The following is a 13,024-nucleotide window of genomic DNA, read 5'->3' on the forward strand; positions in this document are numbered from 1 at the left end:
CACTTTATATGGGCCTACCCATGTGTGGGTTGACTGCGTTTAATACAGCAGTACTATTTCTATAATGCAAGGGTACAACAACATATCGAAGAAAGTGACACGGACACACTCCAGGAATTATACCTTTATTAATTACATTGCACACTTTTCTATTGGCTCTCTCATTTATTTGATATATCAGTGCATGCAGAGGTCTTTTATTCAAGACATATTATACCTTTATTAATGGGTTATACCACATTTTCACGCTGTCTCATTTATTTTATATAACAGTACATGCAAAGAAGTTATTCAACACTTATTATACCTTTACTAATGGATTACAACACTCTTTTTCAGGCTCTCTCACTTCTTTTATATGACAACACATGCAGAATAATTACTAACCTGCCTGGTGGCTCAGCCTTAGCAGCCTATCTGCATAGGCTTGCTGATTCGCAGCATGGACACCTGCAGCTGTGAAGTAAATGAAGGGATATTGAGACATACATATCCATAATATAGACTACAGTAGCAATTCTTACATACTTCATTCCATGACTACATACACAGTAGTGGGACATTTTCCATTTCATGGGCCTCCTGTATTCACTGGTTCAGTCAGTCCCCCTTGCATCTCTTCAGGTCTGAGTAGTGGGGTCTGACCTGCTCACCAGTCCGAGGGACGCCTGTGGCACTGATGAGATCATGTGCTAGACAATTCCAGGCTTCCGCTTTATACTTAGTGCCCTGAAACCGGCGCTGCAGGAGTCTTGCATCATGATGATGGACGAGGAGCCAAACCATTACTTTTGATTCCTCAATGCCCAACCATTGTGCTCGAAAAAGAGAGCCCTCTCCAGCACCAGCCATACTTTCTGCAGATGGGAGCTACAACCAGTTATGGCAATTATTCCCGCCTATGGAGCTTAAATATGCCTCATTTCCCACACTTATTTGTGATTGGCCGGTTTTGAAAAATCTCAGCTAAAAGCAAGCCTGCTTAGCCATGGGTAAACTTCCATTGATATATATGAGTGTGTTGGAAATGCATCCATATTTAAAGCTGTCCCGGCTTAGTGGTTTAGTGCTGTGATTATGGTGCACAGTATCCCGGGTTCGAGGCCTGTCATTGCTTTTTATTTTACTACTGGCCAGACCAGCTAGGAGGGGTGGCTGTGTTTAGCCAACTTTGCTCAACTTTGCCCAATGTTGCTCAACGTTGCTCGACATTGCTCTATGTTGCTCTACATTGCCCGACGTTGCCCAACGTTGCACTAGTTAGCGCGGTGCGTAGCTCCGCGTGAACATGTTTTGTTTGCACTAGTTGGCACGATGCACAGCTCCGCGCAAAGCCATTGTGCTAGTTAAAGCAGTGCTAAGCTATGAGCAATTATACTTAAGTGTACTTAATGCTACTAAACTTTGCTTAGCAGTGCTTCACATTGCTTAAGATATGTTACTTATGCATTTATCAGTATGCATGACCGTTCCACCTTCTTATATATATATATATATATATATATATATATATATATATATATATATATATATATAATGTCAGGAATTCTTTTTATGCACACATTTCCTACAGAAAAGAGGAAGGGGAATAGCAGGACTCGAACCGGGAATGCCTCCTCTTTGTGCGAGGGCTCTACCACAATGCTATTGCTATTTGGCTTAATTTGCATATAAGTAGTTTATTATCCTCTTCAATGTCTACACTGCTAACTGTAGCTAAGCAATGGGCAAACCCGCGCATACACATGCAAATAAGGGCAGCTATTTCGGGAATAATAAAAAAAATAAATAAATAAGGAAAGCTTTACATTTTAAACTTGCACAGGGATTTAGAATGTGTGGGAGTGTAGTGTTGGGTATGTAGACATTTGAGCGGACTTGCTCATTTCAGTTGACATTTGCAGTTTAGGCACTTGCAGGCGCGTGGATATTTGGACTGCCCGGCAGTCTGACACGCCCCCTGCACTCGTGCACGCTCCGTGTTAGCCTTAGAGTTGATTCAGCGCGCTCTCATGAATATGTATGACACACTGACATCATACTCTTAGACTGAAGTTTCCGAGTAAGACTTAGTCTTATACGTAGGATTAGTGAATCCCGGCCTGGGTGTATCCACTTTTTTCAACATGAACTTCCCTGTCCAGTAATGTTCCTGTGTCAGTCAGGAGGATTCAGGCTCCTTGATTACTGGCCCAGAGAGGGTATGTCGTATTGCCTCTTATATTCACTTTGTTGCTTATAAAATGTTTGATTTTCTGCTAAATCTCTGAGGATTTCAAATAGTCAATAATAACAATCATTATAGAGTCATACATCATATTGTTCAGAAAATGCATGATAATAAAAAAAAAACTGTTGTTCTATTAACATTTTAACTGAACTGGATTAATGTCTAACAATCTGCCCCATATTTTGGTTGTTTGCCTCCCTCTCCCATTATTTTTGGCTTAACCCAGAATTCTTGAGCAAAAAATCTGATTGGCATTCCTGCAGATTTAATGATGGTCTTTGTTCATGGCTTGTTTGTGTGAGAGAAGGCAATTTTACATGAATCCACTTTATTTGTACCTCCTACTTATGAAAGGAACCTACCAACCCTAGACAATTATTTGTCCTGGGAAAGAGTAGAATAGTTTTCTAGACGATTTGATACTTTACCAAGAGTTTTTAAAAAAATGTAGGAAAACACTGAAGTAAAACATTAATGGCAGATTGCAAAGAAAGCTTGTAATGGTGTATGAAATTTGTAGTTCTTCAAATGTATTCTATTGAACCAAGATTTAAATGTGCTAAACATTATAATTATATAAGCAGTTCTTGTTCACGATGAGTGGATGAGGGATGGATACAGTGTCTTGATGGTTATTTCAATAGAATAAAAATTTGGTCAATAGCCTTTCCAGATGTCAGGTTTGTTCAGCTACAGTACAAAGTTGCATCTTGAAATGAGCTCTTACCTCAAAAGTCATGAACATTGGTTTTACTGTTTCCACTGAAATGCTTTCTCATTAAAATTGTTACATCATTTTACTGTTCAGAACACAACTTGCCCAGTTTATAATGGTCAATGACTTTATTCTTTGTCTTCTACTCACCTTTAGCTGCTATATAATGAAAGATGCATTTCCAGCTGAATTAAGTAAAGCATAGTCCAAGCATTGAAGACCAACCATTATGTAGTTATACTTGAAGCTTATGTGATTTAACTGTTTAATGTCATCATAAGTTCAAATTTGCAGGGCTATTTGGCTGTCATTTTCTTTATTTTTGTGAAGGTAGTCTGGGGGCTCAGTAAATTGTACGATTATATATGAAGCACAAGTGATTTAAAAGTGAATGTTACATTAACATTATAGTATCTGAAATATTTTTGAATACACTTCACTAGAAGGTGTGCTCCTCAAGTAATGCATTGGACAGCTTTTGAAAGAAGCATTACTTGCTATCAGATGTGTTAGCTAGCGTCTACAATCCTGTTTAAAAAATGCAAATAATGTTAAAGACACTGTTTTCCACTACATTTATGCTTGCTAGCCAACCAGCTTATTTTCCAGAGAGTAAATCCCCAAGGAAGTATGGATGTTGGCAGTGGTGCAGCGGTTACATTGTCTCCTCACAGCAAGAGGTTCACTGGTTAGATTCTTGGCTTGGGTCCCTTCTGTGCAGAGTCTGCATGTCCCCCCTGCATCTGTGTGAGTTTGCTCCAGTTTTCTTCCACATTGTAAAGACATGCATCTGGAGCATTACTCCCAGGGCCTCCGCTGAAAATTGGCTTCATTCCAAGTCGGACCTTCCCAGTAAACAAATGTTAAATAAATAATGAAGTGAAAATGAATCTCATTTTGACCACTTTAATGAGTTTGTAGGGTCCACAATAATCAAAAAGATGACAAGAATATTATTTTGAACCTTAATGTTAATTGTTGTAACCTTACTTTTAATTGTGTTTACTATGGTACAGTGTTTGAAATCCTGCCTGAGTTGAAATAAAATAACCAGAAAACAAATGACTCAAAAATCTGTACAGTAGGGACAGTCAGATAATATAATGTAACTTAAATGAAACTATTAAATCTTTAGATATAACCACTAAATCCTCAGTGGAGAATTTGGAAGATAAAGCTGGAAATAAAACAGACAGCATATGTCAAGTGGTAGTGTGCCTGGAGACATAGATAACCTGAATTAATATAGAAAGGCAAGGTCTGTAGAAATGACATCATGAATCAGATCAGAGATGGAAAATTCACACGTGAAACCACCTCTGCAACATTATTTACAGAATGCATTGTGCTGCAGATCTCAGGAAAAAAAATGTAAAATGCATTGAACTTTCAAGCCACAGAAATAACCGGACATTCCTTGGTGGAGTGCAAAGCCACATGACCCTTGTAGCCCAAGGTTTCTTAGGCAAGATGTTAATGTATGAAGCACAGAAATAATGAAGGTTTTTACAACATACATGCTGTCAAGTCCAAGGAAAAGAAATACTACATAAAAACAGAACTCAGAAAGAAATATGCTGAAGAAAAAAATGAAAGGGGTACCTAAGGTTGTCTGTTTCATATGAGTGAAACAGTGAGGATAAAGGATGAGTTGAGATTTATTTAAGACCTCATTATAATGTAATGGATTCTATGGTTTGCTGAGTTAACATCATTAATGCTGACTTTAGTGTGCTAACTGTTTTAATTCAGTGGAATGAGTTCACTATATCTATACACACACATATGTATGTATGTGTGTGTGTGTGTGTGTGTGTGTGTGTGTGTGTGTGTGTGTGTGCATATATACACACACACACACACACACACACACACACACACACACACACACACACACATATATATATATAGGTTTGTGTGTGTGTGTATATTTTTTGTGATACTACATTTTTTCCATTTCATGTTCATCATTACTTTGTTTCTGTTTTGTAAGAGATTTGCAGAATAGTTAATTGGTAAATCTGAGACTAAAACAACCCTCATATCTCAAGTGCAGGAAAAAAAATAATTTCAGGGAAGTTTAGAATTTTTTTTATCTTTGAAGGACTATAGTAAATGGATTCATGCCAACTGACCAAAAGCCATTTCACCAGAAAAAAAAAAAACAGCTGAAATCAGACTTAATATGATCAGTTTGGGGGTAAAATTGACTATGGCAATCTCCTTTGATAAATAATCACTTTGATCAAGTGATATTTTCTAAGAACTTGGGCATCTTGCAAGTGATAAACAATATTGTGAAATTATATAGAAGAGCACAACAAAAGTACATTGCACTTTTCATAAAAATACTGCACACAAGTGAGCACTTTTAAAATCATCTGTTCCACTTAGCAAACAGAACCCCCCCCCTTTTTCCAATTTTCACATGGGGTTGAGGTGTGGTGTTAACTATTGCCATCTCTCAATTCAATGCCACACTCCAGCATTCTTCAACACTCATGCCTGACTATCACAAATTTTCTCTCACACAATCCATCCACCTCTTTGCTGGACACCCTAATTTCTTCCTACCTTCTTCCTGTCTGTCTCATATCTTCTTCACTATAATGTTTTCTGCTTTCCATGACACATCCAGGAGGAGATGGTTTGCTTGGAAACAGCCAAACCCAAAGTTCTGGAAAGAAAAGAAACAAAAAGCTGCTCAGACTTACAAATTGCCTTTGTTTTATCCAAATAATACCTGAGCTGTCTATACAGATCCAAGTTATGAAGAACCTTCTCACTAGCAGACTGTGGAGAAGGGCAAAAGTAAGGAAGGTGACCAGCCTGACTCAGGGACAATTCATTAACCACCTTGTATATAAAAGAAGGATTAGTCTGAAGAGATCCCCTGTCTGTGTGGAAATGGGATCCTCATGGTGAGAGAGGCACCAGACAGAAAATCTCTTCTGTTTGGACACCTATGATTTTCTAGTAGTGGGTTTCTTGGCCTCCTGCAGAACCCGGGACATGTCCTCAAAAAAAGAGTTGCCTAAAAGGATTCAAAATAAAGAAGGGGGAACCAATGCTGCCTGGGTCTTAAGGGAATTACCAGCAAGATTTTGGGAAAGTCCTGTCTGATGTTGTGCAGAACTGGAGGCAACAGAGAAAGGAGCATGGCATATAGAAACATTCCCATCCAAGGAAAAGGCAAGGCATCCACGTTCCAAGCTAGTTGACTTGGTACCTTGAAACAGAAAAGAGGAAGTTGTCTGTTCAGAGAGGAGACAAAACGAACTACCTGAGGAATACCCCACCAGTGATTTATGTCCAGAAACAAATCTCTGTGATGCATCCATTTGTGAGCCTGTTTGCTGGACCTACCCAGTGAATCTGCCACTAGATTGTGCTCTGAAGGAAAGTAAACTGTATAAACAGTCACCTGATAATGGGTAGCAAGATCCCATGCCTGAAGGGCTAACCTGCAAAGAAGATAGGATCTCATGCCCACTCCCACTTGTTGATGCAACATATTACAGTGGTATTGTCCATGAAGATTTTGAGGGTGCCAGGGCAGAAAAGAAAATGACAAGCTTGCAAATCCAAAAGCAGAGATCTCATCTCTTTTATGATTATATGATCTGACCATTAATGAGGAGGCCAGATATCCTGGACCTTTAGAGGGCTGCAAGAGCCCCCCCCCACCCCAAGTCTAAGGCATCCATGTACAGTTCCTGAGATGAAACTGGAGTCTGGAAGGGAAGCCCTGGATTGAGAGAGAGTTGTTGAATTTATGACTGAAACCTGAGTTTGAGACAAGGAAGAAGAGGAACAGGACACTCCAGAGGGTAGGATTGTTGAAGCCACACTGATTTGAGGTACCATTGTAGCTTCCTCATATGGAGTCTAGTGAGAGGAATGAGAAATTTCCTTGCCATGAGAGAGGACAGAGGAAGGAGATGTTGGGAAAAGGCTGTCAGAAACAAAACCTTTCAGGCAGGAACAGAAGCCAACATGGTTAGAGTCTGAAGCCAGCACCCCAGGAAAATATGATCCTGGGAGGGCATCAGAACAGATTTCGGTTGGTTTATGGTGAACCCCAGACATTGTAAAAGAAAAGTGGTAAAGTGGAGATCCTGTAACAGTCTACTGGGAGAGGAAGCCTGAATGGGGACGTTGTTGAGATAGAAGAAAAATCTGTATCCCTGAAAGCCTGCAAGAGGCAATGACAAAAGTGAGGCATTTGGTTAATACCCTTGGGCAGTAGAAAGGCCAAAGGGCAAAGCAGGGAACTGAAAATGAGAAGAATAAACAGAGAAACATAAACATTTCCTGAACAGAGGGTGAATGGGTATGGGGAGGTAAGCATCTCTGAGGTCCAGGGAAATCAAGAAGGCCAGGTGAAGAAGAAGAGGAAACAAGGTCTGACTAAACATCATTCAGAAAGAAGGGACCTTGAGAAAGGTGTGAAGCAGAGAAAGATCCAGAATGGATCTCCAAGTACCCTCCTTTTGAGGAACCAAAAACATGCTGGAGTAAAACCCCATTCCCATTTAAGATGCTGGGACAGGCTGAATGGTACCCTGATCTAGAAGGGACTGCAAAACCCCTGGAAAATGAGGAAGCTGTTCCTGTGGGGACTGTGGTATGCCAAAGGAGGGGGGGGATTTCCAAAACATGAAATACCCCCAACAAATGATAGCACCCAGGAGTCCAAGGTAATCAGCTACCAATTTGGAAGGGACAGAGAAAGGTGGAGAGACAGGTGAACCTGAATGAGGGCAAGAGGAGACTAACTGTCAAATGGAGATAGGCTTGTCCTGAAAGGAAGGCTTCTGTGAGGAAGGAATCTAAGTAGCAGGAGGAATACACCTAGATCCCTTCTTACCCTTTGGAGGTGGGTGAGTCTGACTGTGGACAAAGGCAGACTTAGAAGGATAATTTCTCTGGAATTTGGATATAGGAAAAAAAAGTATGTTTGAGTTCTTGTAAGGCCTTACCCTTACCCTGAAGGTACTTAAATAGGTCAGCAGCAGCTGTCCCAAAAAGATTTTTATTATCTGGAGGTGCATTCAAATATTTGGCTTTAATATCATCAAGTTAAGCCTGTAGGTTTAGCCAAGAATAATGCTTCAGCACAGAACCAAAAGCTGCAACACTGGAAGAGGCATTAGCAGTATCACAGCTGCATTTTATGGAGTGACAGACAGCCTGGGAAGTGGATCCAATGAGGGAAAGAGCAGAAGCCTCCCTATCAGAATCAGCAAGGTCAGAGACCACAGAAACATTCTGAGAAAGAAGGGCTAAAATGTACCTGGAAATGTTGGTTTGGCAATTAATTGGCATAAAAGACAAGGTATAGCAGTATAAACTTACTTACCCAACCTCTCCACTGCTCAACTATTCTTATCTGAGGGAAGGAGTTTAGCAGATAGCAAGTGCTTAGAAGGCTTGTCAGAGGAACCTAAAACCATTAAAAGATCAGCAGATGGACACTCATACAAACATCTGCACTCCTCAAGCACCTTATAGAACCTGTCAGGTTTCTTAGGAGTCAGGGTTTGAGAATCAGGTGCCAGACAGGCATCAGAAAAGGTATACAAAAGGGGCAACAGCAGATGGCTTAGGAGACTCCATTTACAAGAGTTCATAATATCTTTTCTGAATGGCAGAAACCTGGTAGCAATCCCATTTGAAGTACTCCATCATAAGAGCAATAGTATCCCCAAAAGAGAGAGTCTGGGCTCAAAGAATCCTGTTCCTTAGAAGAATAGTGAAGAGGGGAAGGAATCTGAGAGGAGTAATCTAGGGATTCCAACCCAGAGTAAAAGCCCTCCTCTGAGGAATCCAGTTCCCTAGGTCTTTTAACAGTGATGGAAGACATCCCTTGAGGGAGGTTCAAGGCCATTAAAGCATTGACTAAACCCTGAGTAAAATCCTGCCATTCATTTTGGGGATCTTTAACAATGAGGCAATGTGTTTGTTTTTTTGTTTTTTCTTAAGCAGAATGTCCACCTGAAAAACTCTCAATGGTTCAGACCCCTGTCTATATTCGATAATTGTAGTGAGAATCTCTTCTCTTACTAAAATATGAGGAATCCTCTTGGCCCCTCAGAAATAATCAACTGAGGTTCCCCCTCAACTTCCATAACAGATGCTGGAAAAGCCTCTGTGGACATCCATGAAGTTGGATCCATGCCGTCCTCCAACAGGGTTGTGGCAGAAGAATCTGAGGCAAGCACCAGATGGTCTTCAGGGCCTTCAGTAACTTCTATAGAAATGTTATGGGGAGGCTGGACAGCAATCAAATCAGGCCTAGCATTTTGGCCTTCTTCTTGGTAGGCAGCTGACCCTCAAGATGGGAGGATTCTACTGTAACAGCTTGGTCCAACAGCTTTAGTCTTTGGTTCTCAAGGTATGTGGATAAGGAAAATAAGCTACTATGAAGGGTCTTAGGGACAAGGCTTGACAGATGGAACCCTACATATGGTTGTGCATAAGTGAAAAGGGCACTGGTCATGATGGTCTTTATGGGGACTCTGGCTCCCACACTGAAACTTTCCATTCTTTGATGACATTAATGCAAATACAATACAATACAATACAAGAAAAAAGGTAGAGAAGAAACCCAAAAGGGGCACTTATCTGAAGATGGCTTGGTAGCCAGTACAACAGATAGGTGTTCAGACTGATGTTTGACAATGGCATTCAGACTGGCAGAAAAGAAATTCTGAGTGTTCACATCCGTATGTTACCTTTATGCACTACGTCTGGTATGGGGAGCATATGTGTGACATACGGCACCTATAAAATCTAAAGGCTTTGATATATTGGCCAGATGTTGGGCTATCCTTGGTAGTAGATCCCTTATGTGAAGAATACTGCACTAATTAATGAAATGCAAAGGCTTTTGTATTGTGAAATGCATATGAATGAACAAGCAGTCATAGCAATACTAGAACCTCAACCCTACTTTATAAAATGCACAGGGATGGTAGAGGATGAGAAGTAATGCATTTGTGTCTATGTATTCAATTCACATCTTAAAGTTATTGATTGATTGTCAAACATTTGTGTTGATATTGTGCTTTCCATTCTGAAATTAAATTATATGTTTATTGGGTTGCTGTACATGGTAAATATCATTTATAATGGAGTCTCAGTGGGAGAGAAGCTCCAATAATGTGCACAATTTCATATACTGTAAGAAGAGATGTACAGTTGTTATGAATGTTAGATTATGGACAGGGTGACTATATTAACATAAAAGATTAAAAGAGCCATTTAGTGAATGTCACTGCAAACCTCAAAAGATAAGCAACAACAATGAAGTGTTCATAGAATACTAGCTATGGAAGACACTAATAGTGTAATAGATAAGGTAAGCTGCACAGTGAGGGATGGTGCACAGGGTGCAGTCAAAAGACATAGGTAATGTGGTTGTACTGTAATGGAAAACATCCAGATCACCATTGTTTACAATTGTACATATAATGAGATGGAATTGGTCAATATTACGAAAATGAGACCAGTAATGAATGTAAATGATGGTAAACAACTGCACATAGTGATTCAGAAATGTATAAAATGTGCAAGGAAATGCACCCACCAGTGTAGCTGTATGCCATAATTTTCTGATGAAAAGTGACAGAGTTGGTACCATCTCTTTGCAGCCAGTAGCCATGAGCATGTTGCCACCCTCTGTATTACTGAAGGATCCAACTGCACCTCCATGATCGGTACATAGAAGACTGCCATCATGTGGACAGAGACACTGGAGCTGGTACACATGTGCTGCCCTGGCATGCAAATATATGTGATATGTAGAATGCCAGTTTCTATGGCCATTAATGTACATACTGCTTTGACAATCCCTGCGCCAGAGTTCTTTCAACAACCAGCTAGGGATATGGTGGGTTTATCCCAGACATCTACCTCATGGTACTACACCAGTTCCTCAGTTTCATGCTATAGTATATGGAAGAGCATATCTGGGTTTCACTTACCACAGAGCAGAGAAACAATACTATACATGATTTCTGAGATAGCCCATTTCTCAGATGTACTTGATGCCATCAACTGTACCCACTTCACTGTGAGGGTCCTACCTCGAATACAGGGACAACAGTATATCATCAGTAATGTATTCTGCTTCATCAACTGCCAGGTGGTCTGCAATGCATAACATACAAGTTGTCAGTGTGCCACTGAGGTAATGTCTATTATTCCCTTTGTCAGTGCTGGATATGCTCTGGAGCACATGACTCATGACCCTGATAAATGACCTTCAGACTATGGCAGAGAATGCCTACAACATGGTATTATCAAAGATCTTCCCCATCATTGATCATGTGTTCAGACTGATGAAGGCTCACTTGTGCTGCTTAGATGTCTCCAATGGCACCTTGCAGCATGCAACATAAACCTCCATCAAGATATTTGCATTCTGTGCAATGTTGTGCAACATCATAATATGCAGACAGATGCAGCAGAATATCATTATCATAGAATGGGTTGTGCCGGTGTCAACAGTTAAGGACTGGACTGGTGGGAGTGCTGAGAAGTAAAGGCAAACACAGTACACTGTGGCCTGCCTATGAGGTAGCATCTGGCTTACAACTATGGATAAAATTAGACATAATAAAAACATTAACAGTAATGCAGTCAGCACAACAACTAGGCTGTGCAATGCAGTGGATAGACTGACCAAACTGTGTATCAGACACAAGCTACCCTTGTACAGAGCTCTGACATGTGAGTACAGCTGTTATATGAACAATGAGGTGGATGGCCACAGTGACTGGTGTCAGCAATAGGCATTGGGTGGGTGGGTGCCTAACATTGTGGATGCACGTGCTATTGTCTAGTGATTATGGTGAGCTGGGAAGACTGTGTAGGGAAGAGTTGGAGCTTTCTGATTTAGTTGCATCTTCAGAAGTGATGGGATGTTAATCACTGTATGTGTGGGTGGACACAGCCCCTGCAGATGTTGATGTATTGTGTGCAAGTATCTGTGATGGGCCACATTACATAATGAAGCTGGCTGTACAGGCCACTGTCCATAGTGATTTTCCTCTGAGGAGTGCCACTGCCTTGAATAGCAACCAACATAGAGGATTGTGAGCATGAAAAGTGGGCTGTCCCATAGTGATGGACATCATGTATGCCTCATATGCGGGGGTGTCCAAGGCAGACCACATCACCATAACCTACAGTAGTAGGCATTGAGGATGTAGCACTATGTGACACTGAACATAACCTTCTTCTCCCATGGTGTGCCTCCCAGTGGGGTCAGAAAATGAATGGCTAGGCATATGGCAGTAGAACAACCTCTAGAGGTGCACTGCCAACATATTATCTATGTACCACTAAGCCCCACCTGAGATTTTCTGGTAATCCATGCACAGCACCAGTCAGCTATACTGTGGCAATGGTGGAAATACCCAGTGACTGGATGACTGCTTTGCACATAGATTCCAAAGTGGCCATTGAGACACTCAGCTCAGCTCAGGTGGGAGCCATGGCATTATTGGCCGCCAGCATGCCACACTGTACTGGCGTTCCTTTGATGTTGGAGCTGCCAGTCCCCACTATTGGTGGAAGGCATGGTTCAAGGGTACATGCTGTGCTTCTGTTCTGCCCAATTGCTGTCCTTCAGTTTCTCCTTGGACCTAAGGTTGGGATGTACAGGCAAAAGAGCTGTGTATGTGGAAGGGGTAAACAGTACCCATGGCTGACAATGGCAATGTGACCATTGACTGTACCATGCTTTGGCTGTCATCATTGTGCTGCTCAAATCACCTGTAAAAGCAGACAGAAATACCCAAGTGTATCACTGCTACTTAGTGATAATATCATATTCCAGTGCTGCAACAGCTGTACAACAGCATGACTTGCAAACAATGCAAGTCCACGTACCTTGTATAGAATCTCTTAGCTGCTGAAACCCTGAAGTGCCTGTGGTGATGGTGTGACTACATTCAACATTTGAGTGCTGAAGGCTGTGACATGTTGCACAAAATGATACAAGGGCATACACCCCAGAGACACCCAAGGTGATGGGTGACATTTTGCAGTAATGTCTAGTTCTCTACTGG

Source organism: Protopterus annectens, chromosome 12.part0 (genome assembly GCF_019279795.1).
Source record: "Protopterus annectens isolate FY-2018-M chromosome 12.part0, PAN1.0, whole genome shotgun sequence".
Taxonomy (NCBI): domain Eukaryota; kingdom Metazoa; phylum Chordata; order Ceratodontiformes; family Protopteridae; genus Protopterus; species Protopterus annectens.